This window comes from Meriones unguiculatus (genome assembly GCF_030254825.1).
Source record: "Meriones unguiculatus strain TT.TT164.6M chromosome 13 unlocalized genomic scaffold, Bangor_MerUng_6.1 Chr13_unordered_Scaffold_51, whole genome shotgun sequence".
NCBI classification, from domain to species: Eukaryota; Metazoa; Chordata; class Mammalia; order Rodentia; family Muridae; genus Meriones; species Meriones unguiculatus.
In genome coordinates, this window is record NW_026843657.1 from 689,783 (window position 1) to 709,296 (window position 19,514).

The following is a 19,514-nucleotide window of genomic DNA, read 5'->3' on the forward strand; positions in this document are numbered from 1 at the left end:
CAGCACCCGGTGGACCGGGTTACTAAGGCTTCAATTGTAGTGACTTCACAGCAAGTGGGGCCGTGCTGTGGAATTGAAAATGTTATGTTGTATGTGTCTATGCTTCACAACTGTACAGAAGATACTAGAATGAAAACCCCCACCAAAGTAAGTAAACATCACCCAGAGAATAACAGAAAATAAATAACACTGCTGCTGCAATAACAAATGAAAAAAAAAAAACACAAAAACTTGCTGCAATCATAAAAATCAAAATAACAGGCACTAGCAATCATTAATCATTAATATCAGTCAACATCAATGGACTCAATTCCTCAATAAAAAGACAAAGACTAACAGAATGGATGCTGAAATGGGACTCATCAATCTGCTGCATACAAAAGAAAAAACACAACTTAAAAACAAAGGAGGACATTACTTCAGAGTGAAGGGCTGGAAATATGTTTTTCAAGGAAACTGACCCAAGAAGCAAGTTGAAAGAAGCCATCCTAATATCTAATAAAGTAATATTTTAACTGAATTTATTCAAAACAGATATGAGAGGACACATATCATAGCAAAATGATACATATGATAGCAAAAATCCACCAAGATGATGTCTCAATTCTGAATGTATTGGTCCAAATACAAGGGCACCTACATTTGTAAAAGTAACATTACTAAAGCTTAAATCATAGACTAATACCTCCACAGTCATAGAGGGAGACTTCAAAACCCCATACTCACCAAAGGACATATCACGAAGACAGAAACTAAACAGAGAAACAATTATACTAACAGAAACACAAATCAAATGGATTTAATGGACATATACAGAATTTTTCCCCCAAAGAGGAATATACCTTCTTTTCAGCACCTCACAGAAGCTTTTCCAAAAGTGCGTATTGACTTAGTCAGAAAGCAAGCCTCAATAGGTACAAGGAAGTTGAAATAACTCCTTGTATTATATCAAACTACCATGGATTAAAGCTAGATATCAATAACAGTGGAAACAAGAGAAAACCTAAAAAAATCATGGAAACTGAACAATTCAGTGACCACTGGGTCAGGGAAGAAATAAATTAAAGATTTTCTAGAATTCAATGAAAATGAAGGGACAACATACTGAAACTTCTGGGACACGATGAAACAGTGCTAAGGAAAAGTTTCAATGCATTAAGTGCCTTCCTAAAAAGAATTAACAAATTCTTACAATATAAATTTAAAAACACATGTAAAAGCTCTAGAACAAACAGAAGTAAAAACAACCAAGAGGAACTGGCATCAGGAAGTAGTCATTTTCATGGATGAAATCAGTATCAGAAAAATTGGAAACAATACAAAGAATCAGTGAAACCAAGAGCTGTTTTTTTTGAGAACATCAACAAGATACACATACCTCTAAACAAACTAACAAACAGAGAGACTGTATCCAAATAAAAAAAATCAGAAATGAAAAGGAATAACTCATAAGAATCATTATATATTATTTCAAAAGACTATTCCACAAGTTTCAAAAATCTAAATGGAAGATTTACCTGATAGATTTCACTTACCAAAGTTAAATCAAGATCAGGTAAGCAGGTTAAAGAGTCCTATAACACCTAAGAAAATAGAAACCGTCATCAGAAGTCTCCCAACCAAAACAAAATCTCAGAACCAGATGGGTTTAGCATAGAATTTTACCAGAATTTCAAAGAGGAGCTCACACCAATACTTTAGAAACTATTGTACAAAACCAAACAGAAGGAACATTGCCAAACTCATCCTATAAATCCATAGTCACACTGGTACCTAAACCACTCAAGGACCCAACAAAGAAAGAAAAGATCAAACCCATTTCCCTTACGGACTTTGGTGCAAAAATACTCAGTAAGATACTGGTAAAACCAGTCTAAGACCACATCAAATAATCATCCACTATGATCAAGTAAGCATCATCCCAGGGATGCAGGTATGGTTCAACATAATTAAATCCATCACTGTAATTCACTGAAAGAAATAGTAAATAAACATGTTCATCTCATTAGATGCAAAAAAAAAAAAGCCTTTGAGGTAATCGAGCATGACTTCATGATAAAAGCCCTCTAGATCTCAGGGATACAAGGCCCAAACATAAACATAATAAAGGTAATAAAACAACGAGCCGATAGCCAAAATCAAATTAAATAGGGACAAAATCAAAGCAATTACACTAAAGTCAGGGACAATAGAAGGCTGTCCACTTTCTTCATATCTTTTCTGTGTAGTACCGTAAGTTCTAGCTAGAGCAATAATCCAACTACAAAAGATCAAGGGGTCCAAATTGGAAAGGAAAAAGTCAAAATATCCCTATTCTCAGATGATACACTAGTATATATAAGTGACCCACAAAATTTTACCAGAGATGTTCTATAGTAGACAAACCCCTTCAGTAAACTGGCTGCTGTAAAATTAACTTATAAAATCAATAGCCCACATGAATGTAAATGATAAATTGGCTTGTAAAAAATTAGGAAAACAACATACTTCACAGTAACCAGAAATAATATATCTTGGTGTAACTACCCAAGCAAGAGAAAGACCTCTATTACAAGAACTTCACATCCCTGAAAAAAGAAACTGAAAAAAGATATGAGAAGATGGAAATATCACCCATGCTCATGGATCAGTAGGATTAACATAGTAAAAACAGCCATCCTACTAAGAACAATCTACAGATTCAATGCAATTACTATCAAAATACCAACCCAAATCTTCACAGACCTTGAAAGGACAATTCTCAATTTCATATAGAACGCCAAAACAAAAACAAAAAATTAGCTAAAGAATAGCTAAAACATTTTTGTATAATAAAAGAACTTCTGTAGGTAACTCCATCCCTGATTTCAAGTTGTACTAAAGAGCGATAGTAATAAAATCTTATGGGACAAAAGGAAAGCAGTGCTAAGAGGAAGTTCATAGTGCAAAGTGCTGCCAGAAAGAAGTTTGAGACATCTCATACAAGAAACTTAATGACACACCTAAAATCCCTAGGGGGAAAAAACAAGCAGATACACAAAAGAGGAGTAGACAATTAGAAATAATCAAACTCAGAGTTGTAATCTATGAATTAAAAACAAAGAAAACAATTCAAAGTATCAATGAGACCCAGAGCTGGTTCTTTGAAAAAATCAACAACATAGACAAATCCTTAGGCAAACTAACTAAAAGGCAGAGAGAAAGTGTCCAAATCAGCAAAATCAGTAACTATAAAGGGGACATAATGACAGATACTGAGGAAATCCAAACAATCATTAGGTCTACTATAAAAGCTTATATGCCACAAAATTTGAAAACCTAAATGAAGGGGACAATTTTCTTAATAGTTTCCAATTACCAAACTTAAGTAGAGATTGGCCAAATAGATTAAATAGTCCTATATGTCCCAAGTATATATAAGCAGTCTCAGAAGTATCCCTTACAAAAAAGCCTAGGGCCAGAGAGTTTCAGTGTAGAAATTTACAGACCTCAAAAAGAGCTAACTCCAGTTCTATTTAAATTATTCCACAAAATAGAAGCAGAATGAACATTACCAAACTCATTTCATGAAGCCACAGTCACCTTGATACCTAAATCTCAGGAAGACCCAACAAATACAGAACTTCAGACCTATCTCTCTTATGAACATTGATGCAAAAATACTCAATAAAATACTTGCAAACCCAGAACACATAAGAGATATTATCCACCATGACCAAGTAGGCTTCATCTCAGGCATGCAGGTTCAATAGACAGAAATCCATCATTGTAATCAATCATATAAACAAACTGAAGGAGAAAAACCACACGATAGTTTTCCTAGATGCCAAAAAAGCTTTTGACAATATCCAATACCTATTCATGTTTAACTAAGTCTTAGAGAGATCAGGGATACAAGGCACAAGACAAAATATGGCAAGCCTATAGCCAACATCAAACTAAATGGAGAGAAATTTAAAACTTTTTCCATTATACTTTTTTTTTTATCTTGAAAGCGTGGTTTATTGTCTGTGTGACTTATTTTTTATTTTTTATTTTTTATTTTATTTTTTATCAGTTACATTTTATTAACTCTGTATCCCAGCTGTGTCCCGATCCCTCATTCCCTCCCAGTCTCTCCCTCCCTCCCTCATCTCCACTGTGCCCCTTTCCAAGTCCACTGATAGGGGGGACCTCCTCCCCATTCATCTGATCCTGTTTTGTCAGGTATCTTCAGGACTGGCTGCAAAGCCCTCCTCTGTGGCCTAACAGGACTGCTCCTCCCTTCGGGGGTGGGGAGACCAAAGAGCCAGTCATTGAGTTCCTGTTAGAAATAGTCCCTGTTCCCCTCACTTTGGGAAACCAATTGGTTACTGAGCTACCACAGGCTACATCTGAGTGGAGGTTCTAGGTTATATCCATACATGGTCCTTGGTTGAATGTCAGTCTCAGAAAAGACCCTGTGCCCAGATATATTTGGTCCTTGTGGAGCTCCTATCCTTTCCCCAACAGACTAACTCCCCTTCTTTCTTATGATTCCCTGTACTCTGCTAAAGGTTTGGTCATGAGTCTTTGCTTTGAAAACACTGCTAGTTAGAGTCTTTCCGATGTGCTCAGTAGACTCCTGTCATACGTTCAATGCACATCCCATCTGTCTTTCTAAACGAGGATTGATCATCTTATCCCATGTCCACTCAATTGATTATCTTTTTTAGGTGTATAGATTTCATTATGTTTATCATATCTTATAGGTCTATATAAGTGAATATATCCCATGTTTGTCTTTCTCCTTCTGGGATATTTCACTCAGAATGATCTTTGCTAGATCCCACCATTTGCCTGCAAATTTCATGATTTCCTCCTTTTTGATTGCTGAGTAGTATTCCATTGTATAAAAATACCACAATTTCTGTACCCATTCCACCGTTGATGGACATCTGGGTTGTTTCCAGGTTCTGGCTATTACAAATAGAGCTGCTATAAACATGGTTGAGCAAATGTCCTTTGTGTGTACTTGAACAAACTTTGGGTATATACCTAGCAGTGGTATAGCTGGGTCTGGAGGAAGCATTATTCCTATTTGTATTAGAAAGCGCCAGATAGCTTTCCAGAGTGGTTGTACCAGTTTACATTCCCACCAGCAGTGGAGGAGGGTTCCCCTTTCTCCACAACCTCTCCAGCATGTGTTACCGCTTGAGTTTTTCATCTTGGCCATTCTGATGGGTGTAAGGTGATATCTCAGGGTTGTTTTGATTTGCATTTCCCTGATGGCTAATGAGGATGAGCATTTCTTTAAGTGTTTTTCTGCCATTTGATATTCCTCTGTCGAGAATTCTCTGTTTAGCTCTTGTGAAAATGGCCATACTGCCAAAAGCAATCTACAGATTCAATGCAATTCCCATCAAAATACCAACTCAATTCTTTACAGACCTTGAAAAAAAGATTCTCAGCTTCATATGGAGAAACAAAAAACCCAGAATCTCCAAAACGATCCTGTACAACAACAGATCATCTGGAGGTATCTCCATTCCTGATCTCAAGCCGTACTACAGGGCAACAGTAATAAAAACAGCATGGTATTGGCATAGAAACAGAAAGGAGGATCAATGGAACCGCATAGAAGACCCAGAAATAAATCCACACACCTATGAATACTCGATATTCGACAAAGAAGCCAAATCCATTCAATGGAAAAAAGACAGCATCTTCAACAAATGGTGCTGGACCAACTGGATGTCTACATGCAGAAAAATGAAAATAGATCCATATTTATCACCCTGCACAAAACTAAAGTCAAAGTGGATCAAGGACCTCAACATAAAACCAGATACCCTAAATCAATTGGGAAAAAAAGTGGGGAACAGCCTAGAACTCATTGGCACAGGAGACAACTTCCTGAACAGAACACCAACAGCACAGGCTCTAAGAGCAACAATCAATAAATGGGACCTCATGAAACTGAAAAGTTTCTGTAAAGCAAAGGATACCGTCATCAAAACAAAACGACTGCCTACAGATTGGGAAAGAATCTTCACTAACCCTTTATCTGACAGAGGACTAATATCCAGTATATACAAAGAACTAAAGAAGCTGAAAAGCAGCAATCCAAGTAATCCATTATACTTTTAATTGTAAGATGAAAATGTTTTATTGGCCTGACCACAGCAAATTACTTACTAATAATATGAGGTTCTAAGCTTCCCCTGATTATGGGTGAGGCTTATCACCTGCCATGGTAGAAGCCAGTCTGTGTTTCTGTCTTCTTTAGATCCCATTTCAGTTTTGCTCAATAGCATTTTATGCAGGGCATGGGCCACTGCATACACTGCACTCCATATGGAATAGCTTGGCTCATAAATAGTCATCATATCAATTATTTTCTCCTTAGTCTTTAGGGAAATATTCACTGGACAAAGTTTATGATTTCCACATTGCAAAGCAGGAGGTAAACAACTAAAATTGTCAATCCAGAACTTAGAGAAGTAAACATCTCCTGGGTAATGGGAGGGTGTAAGGGCCTCAAGAAACTGCTTGAAGCCAGGGATAGTTCTCTTCTTTAAAAATGAGAAGCTTCCACTGAATAGGTTCATCATAGTATGCTTATTATTTATTATAGACTCTAAGTATGTTGAGTGTGGCTTTGCAAAGATCCACACCTTCTTTCTGAATAAAAAGATACGAATGTGTACACAGAAGAACAACAAGTCATCTATATCACCATAGAATAAATTCACATTTACTCGTGTATGTTGTTTCAAGTTCAGCAAACCATAATCATATTTTACATTATGATTCAAATTATCAGGGAGTTTTTGTGTAAAAGCTACACAGATATCTTCTGATACCATCTTTACTTTCAGGTCAGAGAGAAACTCCCTTCCTTTCTTATCATCAGACACAATGAGCCCCATCCACTTCCAGGCAAAGTGGAGTAATAAAGAGATCAGCCCTTGGGCTAGACCTCTGTCTTTAGTAGACATCTGATAAAGGGATGGAGACGTATCTTTGTCACTAAGCACGGAATCAAATGGTCCATATGTGACCTGAAGAAGCAAAGAAAAAAAAAGTGATTCTGAATTTCAGGTATTTGGAATCATCACCCTGAGTAAGGAAGTGACTTCATTATTCAAATATGAGGGTTAATATGAATATTGTTAAGGAGGATGTCTTCTGTGAGATTAGCTTGTCCCTAAATTATGTGGTGGAGTACAGTCTTTTACAACTACTATAGGCTCCAAAGTTACTAAGGTGTCTGAAGCTGCCAATAAGTAAACAATAAGCAGCTCACTGGCTTTGAAAGGCATGATAGCTATCTCTTGTTGCAATAACAATGCCAAAAAGTATCTCATGTAGAGAAAAACTGCATAAAGCATTAACAGGTACTTTCTTGTCACATAACACCATATTTCCGAGAACCTTCATTTTTAGGAAAGCAAATACAGAGACTAACAAAGTTTTTAGAGATTCAGTTTCCTAAGTTAAAATTGTGTAAGTTAAAAGGCGAAAGATTTATGTGATATGAAGAGAAACTAATAAGAAAAATAAAATTAAAAAACTTAAAAAAATTGGGTAAGTTGTGAAGATCTGGGGCCACATTGCCAGAGGTTATTGTATCATCCCTCTCAATAGATTTGATAGAGAGAAAACTCAGACCGATTAAATTATTGTCTTTTACTTTTTATTACATTAGGTTAAAACACATTTACAAATTGTTTAACTGAATGATAACAATGAGAGTTACCAGGTGGGTTTTTAATCTTGATTATTTCTGACTCTTGTGCTCACCAAGTATTTTCTATATTTGTAGTAACGCCTGCTGATAGATGCATTTCTTCAGTGTAGCCTTGGATGAGTCAATTGCAACGATATAGCTAAGTGGTTGGTCTTTGTGGGTGCTATTCTGAGATCTATTTCCTGAATGATATCATTAATTCCTTGAAAAATTTTCATCAGTGATGGCATTAAACATTGATCCAAACTTAGTTACATGTCCTCGACTTTCTTTTTCCATGTGTAAGGTATTGACAACCATAGGAATTTTAAGATGTTTATATGCTAGATTGCATATTTAGGTATCTTTGTTGTAGAATTTGACTTATGATCAAATGCAGACTGTGTATCCACAGTACATCATCCATTGTTTGGAGATAGAATCATGGATACTACTCAGTGATCTGCTTAGAAATTCCCAGAATTTGCTGTCCATGCTTTTTACCACACTCTGTCATCTGTTAATTATTGCCATATCAAAATAATTCCTTCAGTGCTTTTTGAAATCTGCCTACACTAAACATAACCCATTTCTCTGTTTTCTTGTGTTTGTTCTGTTATTGTATTCTGTTGGTTTGTTTGTTTTGGTCAGGTCTAAGATGTGATTATGCTTAAAAATATGTTTCTAACTTACTTGTGGGAGATTGTAGAGCTCTGAAAGTGTTGCAATTGCAGCAGAAAATTCCGGCTTGGTTCCTGAAATGATTCCTAGAGCATTATGTTGAGTGTTGCACTTGTAGTTAGGGATATATTCACTCCTTCCAGACAGCCACATCAGGGGGCCCTCCAAGGTTCTTTTGTTAGAATTAAAGGCATTGTAGATGTGGGGACCCAAGGTCATATTGGGAAGCAGGCTTGAGTCCTTATTGATCTCTTCAATGGCAAAGTATAAGGTCAGCAAATATTGATAGTTTCTCCAAAGGAATCTAAACCAGAAGAACAGAATGATGGGTATTGTCAGCACATTTTTTCTCAAAAAGTCTTTGTCAAATATAGGAACCTAGAGGTCCTAGCCTTTGACTTTTCTTGTGACATGTAAATCTTGTGTGAATAAGCCTATGGCAACCCAGGAACATCATTGAACTTCTCCTAAACTCTCAGAAGTTTAAGTGTTCCTAATGTTTTTTGGTGTACATTGTGTGCATAAAATATCACATGTTTGTATCAGATGAGTACTGAATACATAGGTGCTTATGATGTTTCAGCACATCGAAGCACTGGGTTACAGAAGAGTCACTAAGGTGTTCACTAGGAATATAAGCAAGGGCTTCATATCCTTTTCTTTTGTCATTATTCAATTTCATACTCACTTATAAAAATTTCTAACAAGTTTATATGCACTCCTAGTGTTAAAGTGTCTCTTTGTGGTTTAGAAAGATGCCCAGGAATCTGTATATAGATAGACCGCTTTGAATAAAAGCTAGCATCAGTTCTAACAATGCAGTCTTTCTATCTACTGTTCATATCTAAAGATGGGTACTTTCCTTCCTCCTGTGTTGGCATTCCTTCTCTTTCCAGCTGCATTGGGCTCCTGATCAATGATTTCTCTATCTTGTGAAAGCATTCCTACGAGTTCTTTATTTTCAACATAAATTAGGAATCCTGATTTTTTTTTCTATTCAAGTACTCCACAACAATACAACTACCAGGATCTTAGGCTATGTAAATTCAATTAAGTAATGAAAAATATTCAAGTGAAAAATATTATAATAAGTTAGATGCTCTCTCTCCAAGCCCTCAGAGAGTTCTCCTGAGTATGGATTTAAGGAATGCAATGAAAATGATTTCTCTGCCACATATCGGTTGCTAAGATAGGTAGAAATGGCCTTTCTTTTGATCATATTTCAACTGTGGTAATGCTGACAACTGAACCATGAATTGCCACATATTTCACCCAACAATAAATCTCTGTCCAAAATAGGGACATGGTTGAATTAAATTCTCTACTCTGCATGGCCAAGGTAGGTTATTTTTCCCAAGTTCCTGCTCCATAAAAAATCTCTCAAGCCTCACAAGTCTGGTATTAGAGGCTCATGATGCCTTGTGTGGCAGCTGAAGACAATGTTGTTTTGTGTGACATACAAAGACCGTCAACCTCTGGTCCCTACATAGTCTTTGAAAATGCCATGGAGGATCCCAGACTGGGTGCCCAGGTATCCATTAAATCTCTGTCATTTTTACTGGTATAGAGGCCATTTGGATTATACTTCCTGCTCAAATTTACCCATCTCAGATCTCTTGTCATTTTCATAGCAGGTTGTCATTATAAAAGTTTAACAGATGTTATGAAACTTTAGGCAGCTCCGCTGAACAATGCTGCAGCTTCATGGTCAGTCCATATCATACATGAAAGTCAGGCCTTGTTCTTTTCTACAGATACAAGATTTTCCTTTGAAGAAGATATTACCTTGCTGGCTTCACACTGAAAAAAATCTAATCTCACAAAATTAGATTTAAATGAAATTCAAACTGAAGCTACTAATACCTAATAGTTTACATTTTATCGTTCTTTCCTTTAAAAGAACTGGCTTGTCAATCATTTCTCCCAGTATTCAAACCAATCTGTCTCTGTTTAAATGCCTGGATGTTGGAAACAGACACTTTAAAGTTGATGTAAATTTTGAAAGTCTAAGAAAGGGATTTAAGGTATGTAAATGCAAGGTATAAAAATCTGAGAAAGTGGTTTAAAGTATGTAAAAAATGAGACTTAAAGAGTTTAAACTTTCTGATTTTAAAATATGAATCAGTGGAGTTCTGATATGCTATGAAAACCACCAGGGGAAAGCCTTGGCTAGTCTTCTCATAGTTACTGAATCAGACTTTTTAATGTCCTTACATTCCTGCTGAAGATATACTTCAATGCTTCTTATTGTGCTGAAATCTTACCTGCCATTACACATTCAGAGAGAGGAAAGGCTGTTAATTTTTAGTCCAGAACCATCCTTTCTGTTGCCCAAGCTTATCTGTAAAGCATCAGTCTACTCTAATTGTTTACAGACACTTGTTGACTGTTTTTGGTCAAACAGAATCTAGATTAAGACTTCTGTCAACTAACAATGCAGTCTTTTTATCTACTGTCTATATCTGAAGATGGGTACTTTCCTTCCTCCTGTGTTGGCATTCCTTCTCTTTCCAGCTGCATTCGGCTCCTGATCAATGATTTCTCTATCTTGTGAAAGCATTCCTACGAGTTCTTTATTTTCAAAATAAATTAGGAATCCTGATTTTTTTTCCTATTAAAGTACTCCACAACAATACAACTACCAGGATCTTAGGCTAGTATGTTTGTTTCCTGCTCAGAGAGGAAATATGTATTGTGGATTCAAAAGATACTTTTCAGCAAAGGACCATCCTAATCCCAAAACTGATGTTCAAATGAACACATGTACCAATTATAGCATCAACAAAAACCAGGAATATGAAAAAGCCTACTGACTCCTCCACAATATCATAAAAAATCAGCAACCTAACTCACAGTTTCTCAGAGAGATAAAGTGGTAGATAAATACTTCAGAAAGTAAAGAGATGAACAACAGAAAAGAAGACAGAATCAATAAATGGATTCAACCAGGCATTCAGACAAGAATCAACATTCTCCATGAGAACTTGGATGAGGGATAGAATAAACAACAATACACAGGAAAGACTGACTACCATAAAAGACAAATCATAAGACAAAATTGAGATTGTGAGGGAGGAGAAAGACAGATAGAAAGGTTGGAAATGAAAATCATAAAACCTCCAATCATATCACAGAACACTGGGTTTCCAGCACAGCTAACTAAGCAGAGGACAGAATGTGGGCATGAATGACATGAATTTCATAACATTACATTACAATATCAATGTAAAATAAATTAGTTATAAGTATGACGAGTCTCTAAACACTGAGTTCCTTTAAATATACTAAAACCAGAACACATGAAACTGGAGATTCTAAGATTTGTACTGAGGACATAGGGATATTCAAGTTCACTTTAGCAGAAACTCTCCAATTCTTGAAAGAAACAGATATTCAAACATAACACATTTAGATGGCCAAATAGACCTGAGAAGAATGGAAACTTATCTTGACATATTAGCATCAGTTAAAAAAAAACATAAGTTTGTCTATGTAATCACACCATGGAGCAGACACAAAAGTTGGTGGTTTCTCTTCCTGATTTCTTTCTTACTGGAAACATAACAAAGAGAAGTGGAAATGTTTGTAGATGCACAATGAAGCTGGAAAATGTCAAACTGTTTATCACATTGTTCTGGAACTAGTTCATAATCCTCAATGGAATTACATGTGTTTAGCAGGCAATGTACTATCTTGTAGACAGAACAAACATAGCACATTCAAAAAAGTACTCACTGAAAGTTGTTCCATAGAGGACTTGGTTCAGTGTCAAAAAGGTTCTGGACATTTTGGGGTAGATCAAGTAGGATGCGAAAGGGGATAAATGTACCAAGGATTATGTCTGCCTCCGTGTAGTTGCTAGGCTCCCGGTAATGAAAACAATTGAGCTGAGACATCCTGCTATGGGGTGATGTATATGCAGGTTGCTGGAGTAGGATGAGACAAAGCAAAAAAAGGAACATTTAGGCTCTTCACTACAAAGAGACAGTCTCCTGCATCTAGATTGATCCAGGGAGATTATTGGCTTACGTCCTGGAACAGGCTCAGACCTCAACAATGTCAGAGAAGGCTTTGTATGCTACAGCTGCTTCCTACTGTTGCTTCAGTCTCTCAGTCTGTGCATAGCCATAGGTTCTCATAACAGGTCGGTGCAAACACTGTAGCAAATTCCAGACAACTGAGGGTCACAGTACTGAGATATTTCTGTTGCTGTAGCCAGACTTGCTCTGAATTTTCTGTCTTTTTATTGTTCTATTTCCCTGTCATCCATGTACTCTTGGAATCCCATAGCCCTGGAGCTCTGCACCTGGTTCCACTATGTGGGTTAAAAACATGTTTGGTTCTTTCTTTCTTCCATCAACAACCTGTAATGATTTCATCATGGTCCACAGTGACTTTGGAGAGCACCAGAGTCTGAGACAAAATTGTAGTTCATCCAAAAACAGCTTGTTTGGTTTTGATTGCTGTTGTGAAAATAGTTTGAACATTTGATTTCTCCTTGGAAGGGGAGCAGGGACAGTCACGCTTTGATCACTTTGATAGCTCTTTGATCACTTCCACCAGTCAAGGTGGATAAACTAAGCAACAGGGAAAGTAGATCCAGACAGTTTTGATGAGACCTGATAAGCTACAGTAAGATAGTAGAGGAGGAGGACGTTCCTCATCAGTGGACTACAGGAGGGAAATGGGGGGCTGAAGAAGGAGATTTCTGTCATACTTTGACATGGGGTTTTGACCAAGAAAGTAAACACTAGTGATTCAGCCTTATGCAGGACACCTGGGTTCAGGGCTCTCAACTCAGCTTTTGCATTCAGACATCCTCCTGGATGTTTGGCACCAAATTCAGAATTGTACAGGACAAAAAGAGGGGGCAAGCTTCTCATAGTCAATTTAAGTCATGACAGGTAACACATTTACGACTTGTGTGCTTAGTTTAAAGTATCAGCCACTTTACTCTTTACATTCTTTCCTGATTAAAAGACAAATATGAATCACCTGAAGAATCAGGGTAGGAGTAGGCTTTAGGGCCTATGAATATGAACTCAGTTTTGAACCTGGCAGCAGAAGCTCTGAGATTCACTCAACTGTCTCATAACAACAACCAAAAAGAAAAATAATTTTCCCTATACTTTTTCTACTTTACTGCAATACTATTTATCATAATTACTACTGATATAATTTTATGGTATTATTATATATTATTGTTATAATATGATATATATAATATAATGCAAATAAAATTTTGATACCTAACATAGGTAAAATTCATTCATAAAAACGCAGCCATGAAATTTCAAAAGAGCTAAAATGCAAGAGGCTTTGAAGGTAGGAAAGTGAAAAAAATGATGTAATGTTAATTCTTATATATAAACAAACAAAATAATTAATTGATGTCTCCTATGTATAATCTTACAAAATTTGGTTACTGGAATTTTAAATATATATATAGTGATTACACACACAAATCAATCAATCAATCTATCTATCTATCTATCTATCTATCTATCTATCTATCTATCTGTCTATCTATCTATATCAATCCAGATATAGATAAATATACCTACACAGTGAAATTTCTATGTAGGCACCAGCTTAATTTCTCTATGTTTAATGAGTTGTGTAAGTGATGTATTCAGCGATAGAGACTTGCAGTGAATTTATGGAGAGCAAATTATAATACTGATCAAAGTTTGCATTGTTTGGGCATTCCAATAAGACTCCTTTGCCCACCACCTCAAGTAGATATAACCCATTCTTCTTTGATGACAAGTGACATCCTGTTGTGACTTTCTCATATTATTTCATTTGGATCACCTTCAGATATGTATATATTTTAGGAAGCTCCTGCTCTATTAGGTTACTACAGTAACATTCAATTGACATTTCATATTTGCTGTCTCTCTTCATATTACTTTCCTTAATGTCCTCTTTCTTCCCCACTTCCAACCCATTCTTCTTTATGAGCCCATTCTCCATCTATAAATAACTATTTTACTGACCTGTCCTAAAGAGATCTAGTTACTTGTTCTGTGTGTATCCTACATGGTTTAATATACTGTACATTGCTTATCATTCACTTTAAAAGTAACAGCTGTAGCCAATGGCAGTTCAGTGTCCAAATGGGTTACATAGTAATGGGAAGAGGGACTGCCTCTGACATAAACTGATTGGCTTGCTCTTTAATCACCTCCCCCTGAGGGGGGAGCAGCCTTACCAGGCCACAGAAGATGACAATGCAGCCACTACTGATGAGAACTGATAGTCTAAGATCAGAAAGAAGGAGAGGAAGACCTACCCTATCAGTGGACTTGAGGAGGGGCATGCATGCAGAAAGGGAAGGAAGGGTGGGATTGGGAGGGGAGGAGGGAGGGGCTTATGGGGAGATACAACGTGGATAAAGTGTAATAAATAATAATAATAAAAATTTAAAAAATATATTTAAAAAAAAAAAGAAATGCCTGAGAATCCAGACAGGCATGTCCAGCCTTTTGACATTGCCAGAACAATGCTGTCATCTATAAAGTTCATGCTAGACAATTGTGCTATTACCTTTTTAAGAAAAATCCTTCTCCCAAACAGTAAAAAAAGTAATATTAACATGTGAGAAGATACATGCAATATTTGTATTTTTGAACTTGTGTTACTATATACTCAGTGTGATTTTTTTCTAGTTTGCTTGCAGATATGCATATTCTTTCAAATTTCATGATTTACTTTGTAAAATGACTGAGTACTATTTTGTTGTATAAATGTCCACATTTTCTTTATTTATTCTTCTGTTATGGACATCTGGGTTTTATTCAATTTCTGGCAGTGTTGATTAAAACAATCATACACATGTTTGCATAAATGTCTCCATGGAAGGATGAAAGATTCTTTGGATATATACCCAACAGTGGTATAGCTGGTTCTTGAGGCAGAACATTCTCCATATTGCTGAGGAAAAGCCACAAATATGTCCTTAGTGGCTATACATTTTGGTACTCCTACTAGCAATGTCTGAATATTCTTAGCCATTGTGACTCTCTTTAGACCATACCTCAAATTACTTTTGGTTTCCATTTCTTCAGTGACTATCAATGTTGCACATATCTTTAAATGTTTCTCAGCCATTTGAATTATTTCTTTAAGAATTCTCTTCTGATATCTTCTTATATTTCTTTCTTCAGAGACTGAAGGTTTTTTTTTTCATACAAGTCTTTCACTTGCTTAGTTACAGTTACACTAGGGTACTTTATGTCCTTTGTGGCTATTGTGAAGGGTGTTGTTTTCCCAATTTCTTTCTCAGCCCTTTTGTCTTCTGTATACAGGAGTGCTACTAATTTTTTTTTTCAGTTGATTTTGTATCCAGGCACTTGGATGAATGCATTTATCAGCTGTAGAAGAATTTTTGGGGTCACTCAGGTATACTATCATATATCATCTGCAAATAGTGACATGACATGAACTCATGGGCTGGCTCTTTGATCACCTCCACATGAGGGGGTAGCAGCCTTACCAGTCCACAGAGAAAAACAACGAATCCAGTACTGATGAGACCTGATAGACTTGTGTCAGATGGAAGGAGAGGAGGTCGTACCCTATCATTGTATTGAGGGAGGGGCATAGGAGAAGAAGGAGGGTGGGATTGGGAGGGGATGGGAAGGGTGCTACACCTGGGATACAAAGTGAATAAACTGTAATTAATAATAGTAATAAAGAATTCTTTATTTAGAATTATATTGTGTATTATTCGTATTGTATATTTTCTTGATATCTAATTTTTCTTTTGACTTATTTATTCATTTGAATATTAGAATTTATTTGGGTGTGTAGTTGGTGAATGTATTTTAGCTTTTTTTACACTTCTTCATTTTCAGAATGATGGCGGTCCTTTGTTATGAAGAAGATTTTAAGTTATCTGCTGTAATATTGAAGATGGTTTATCTTTATGCCCGGGCAAGGGCTAGGAAGATCTCCCCTACTCATTGACAACTAAGATTAATACAGTAAAACTCTCCATCATAAAAAAATGCAATCAACATTAACATTCAGTGCAATCCTCATCAAAATTCCAGACAATTCTTACCAGATGTTGAAAGGACAATTTTCAGCTTCAAATAGAAGCACAAACAAACCATGAAACCTAAAACAATCCTAAATAAGAACTTCAAGAGGGATCACCCATCCAAAGATTAAATTGAACTAAAAACTATAGTAGTAACAGCATGGTACTGGCAGAGTAACAAACACTTTGGTCGATGGTGAGATGAAAAACCCATGCAGAAATCCAAATACCTATGGACAGTTAATATTTTTAAAATAAGAAATCTTGAAATAAACACTGGAAAAAAAAGACAGCATCTTCACCACATTGTTGTGGTCAAACTAGAAGTGTGCACATAAAATAATTCAAAAGATCCTTATGTATCACTCTGAACAAAACTCACCAAAATAGATTAAAGACCTCAGTAAAATCAAGAATTAGAGAATCTGATGGATGAGAAATTAAGGAATAGTATTTTCTCTAGTCATGAGAATGTCTTTGTCATGTTTTGGACTGTGTTGGTGAGGCTTATCACTTGAGTTTTTGATAGACTTCTTCAGCCATTTTTTATTTCTAGATATATCTCAGTTTTTCATTTTATCGATTCCTTTTGTAATAAAGTGTCTTCAACTATCATCAGTGTTTTATTTCACTTTTTGTTTTCACAGACATCATTGAGGTTTTATATATATCCTGTGCTATATCCTTGATTTATCTATGTTTTGAAATCATTGTCTTGTTCTGTGGCTATATTGAATTCCTCAGGGTCTCCTCTAGTAGGGTTGTGGTGATTTGCTGTCTTGGGTGTTAATGATTTTTATTTCACTCTGGTGTCTAGTTATCTGGGTTTGGGATAATTGTGATTCTAGTTGTTGCTATCTGCACTTGTCTATTTTAGGTTTATGATGTTTAATTTCTTCACTTCTGTTTCTCTCTCTGGATCTTAGGAAAGGGTGTTGGCTGTTTATTGTCTTGTAGAAAATTCTTCTGAGTGTGTGCCTTGATAGATAGGTCATTAGGGATATTATCGAGAGTGTTCTGAGGTGTGGGTGATTACACTAAAAAATAATGATGCATAAAGATAGCCCTTACCTCAGAGTATAGGGCTGGAAAAGCTTTGAAAGCAAATTGACCCAAAAAAAACAAGATGAAGTAGCCATTTTCATGTCTCAAAATAAGTTTTCAATCAAAATTAATCAAAAGAGATGGGGAAGAACACTTTATACTCACTAAAGGAAAAACCCACCACTACAACCACTCAATAATGAACATCTATGATGCAAATGTAAGGGTAGTGTCATTCATAAAAGAAATATTACTAAAGCTTAAATCACACATTGGATCTCACACATTAATAGTCAGAGACTTCAGCACAGACTTTCTCCAAAGGACAGATCAAGACAGAAAGTAAGTGGGGAAATAAATAAACTTACAGACATCTTGAATCAAATGGGCCTAACAGATATATACAGAACATTTCTCAGTGGCTTGGGAAACCTCCAAATTTGACCATAAAATCAGTCACAAAGCAAGCCTCAGAAGATATAAGAAGATTGAAATAACTCCATGAATCTTATTAGACATCCATGGATTAAAGCTAGACTTCAACAAGAGAAACACCACATGATCATGGAAGAAACAAAGGAAGAAATAAAAGACATTTTAGTTTTCAATAAAAATAAAGGCAAAACATACCAAAGCTTATGAGACACAATGAAAGTAATCCTAAGAGAAAAGCTCACAGCATTTTGATAAATGAAGTGCCTTCATAAAGAAATTGGAGAGATCCCAAATTAGTAATTTAGCAGCACACTTGAAAGCTCTCTAACAGAAGGAAGCAAACACACCAACATGGAGCAGTTGACAGGAAATATTCAAACTTGGGGCTGCAATCAGTCCATTGGAAAAAAGAGACTGATACAAAGAATCAATAAAACCAAAATCTGGGTCTTTGAAAATATCAACAAAATAAACAAACCGTTAGCCAAACTAACTGAAAGGCAGAGGGAGAGTATCCAGATAAACAACATCAGAAACAAAAAGGGGTCATAACTGCAGACAATGAGGAAATCCAAAATAATCATTAGGACTTACTTCAAAAGCCTGTATTCCACAAAATTTAAAAATATGAAGTAAACAAATGATTTTCTGGATAGATTTCACCTACCGAAGATAAATCAAGATCAGGAAAAAGTTTAAACAGTCTAATAACCTCTAAGAAAATAAAAGGAATCATCAAAAATCTCCCAACCAATAAAAATGTTCAGATCCAGATGGTTTTAGTGCAGAATTCTGTAAGACATTCAAAAAAGAACTAATTCAGATATTCTTCAAATTATTCCACAAAATAGAAACAGAAGAAACATTGCCAAATTCATTCTATGAGGCCACAGTCATGCTGACAACTAAACAGCACAAAGACCCAACAAAGAAAGATAATTCCAGACTAATTTCATGTATGAACTTCCATGCAAAAAATCTCAACAAAATACAGACTGAATCCAAGAACACATCATATACATTATCATGGGGATGCAGGGATGGTTCAACATACAAAATGTCATCAATGTAATCCACCACATTAAAAAAATTAAAGAAAAAATCACATGGTCATCTCATTAGATGGAGAAAATATTGTTGACCAAATTCAACATCCCATCATGATGAAAATCTTAGAGAGATCAAAGATACAAAGTCTATATTTAAACATAATAAAGTTTATATACTGTAAGCTGATTGCAAGCATCAAAATAAATAATTGTAGAAATATTGTAGAAAAATTCAAAGCAATTCTACTAAAATCAGGGACAGGAGAAGAATGTCCACTCTCTCTGTTCCTCTTCAATATAGTACTTTAAGTTCTAGCTAGAGCAATAAGACAACTAAGGGAAATAAAGGGCATACAAATCAGCAAGGAAGAAGTCAAAATATTGATATTTGAAGATGAGGTGGTAGTGTATGTAAGCAACCCCAAACATTCCACTAGAGAACTCCTATAGCTGATAAACAGCTTCAGCAAAGTAGCTGGATACAGGATTATTTTTTTTTAAAAATCTGTAGCCTCCTGTACATAAGGGATATGTGTGCTGAGAAAGAAATTAAGAAAACTACACCATTCATAATATCCACAAATGCTAT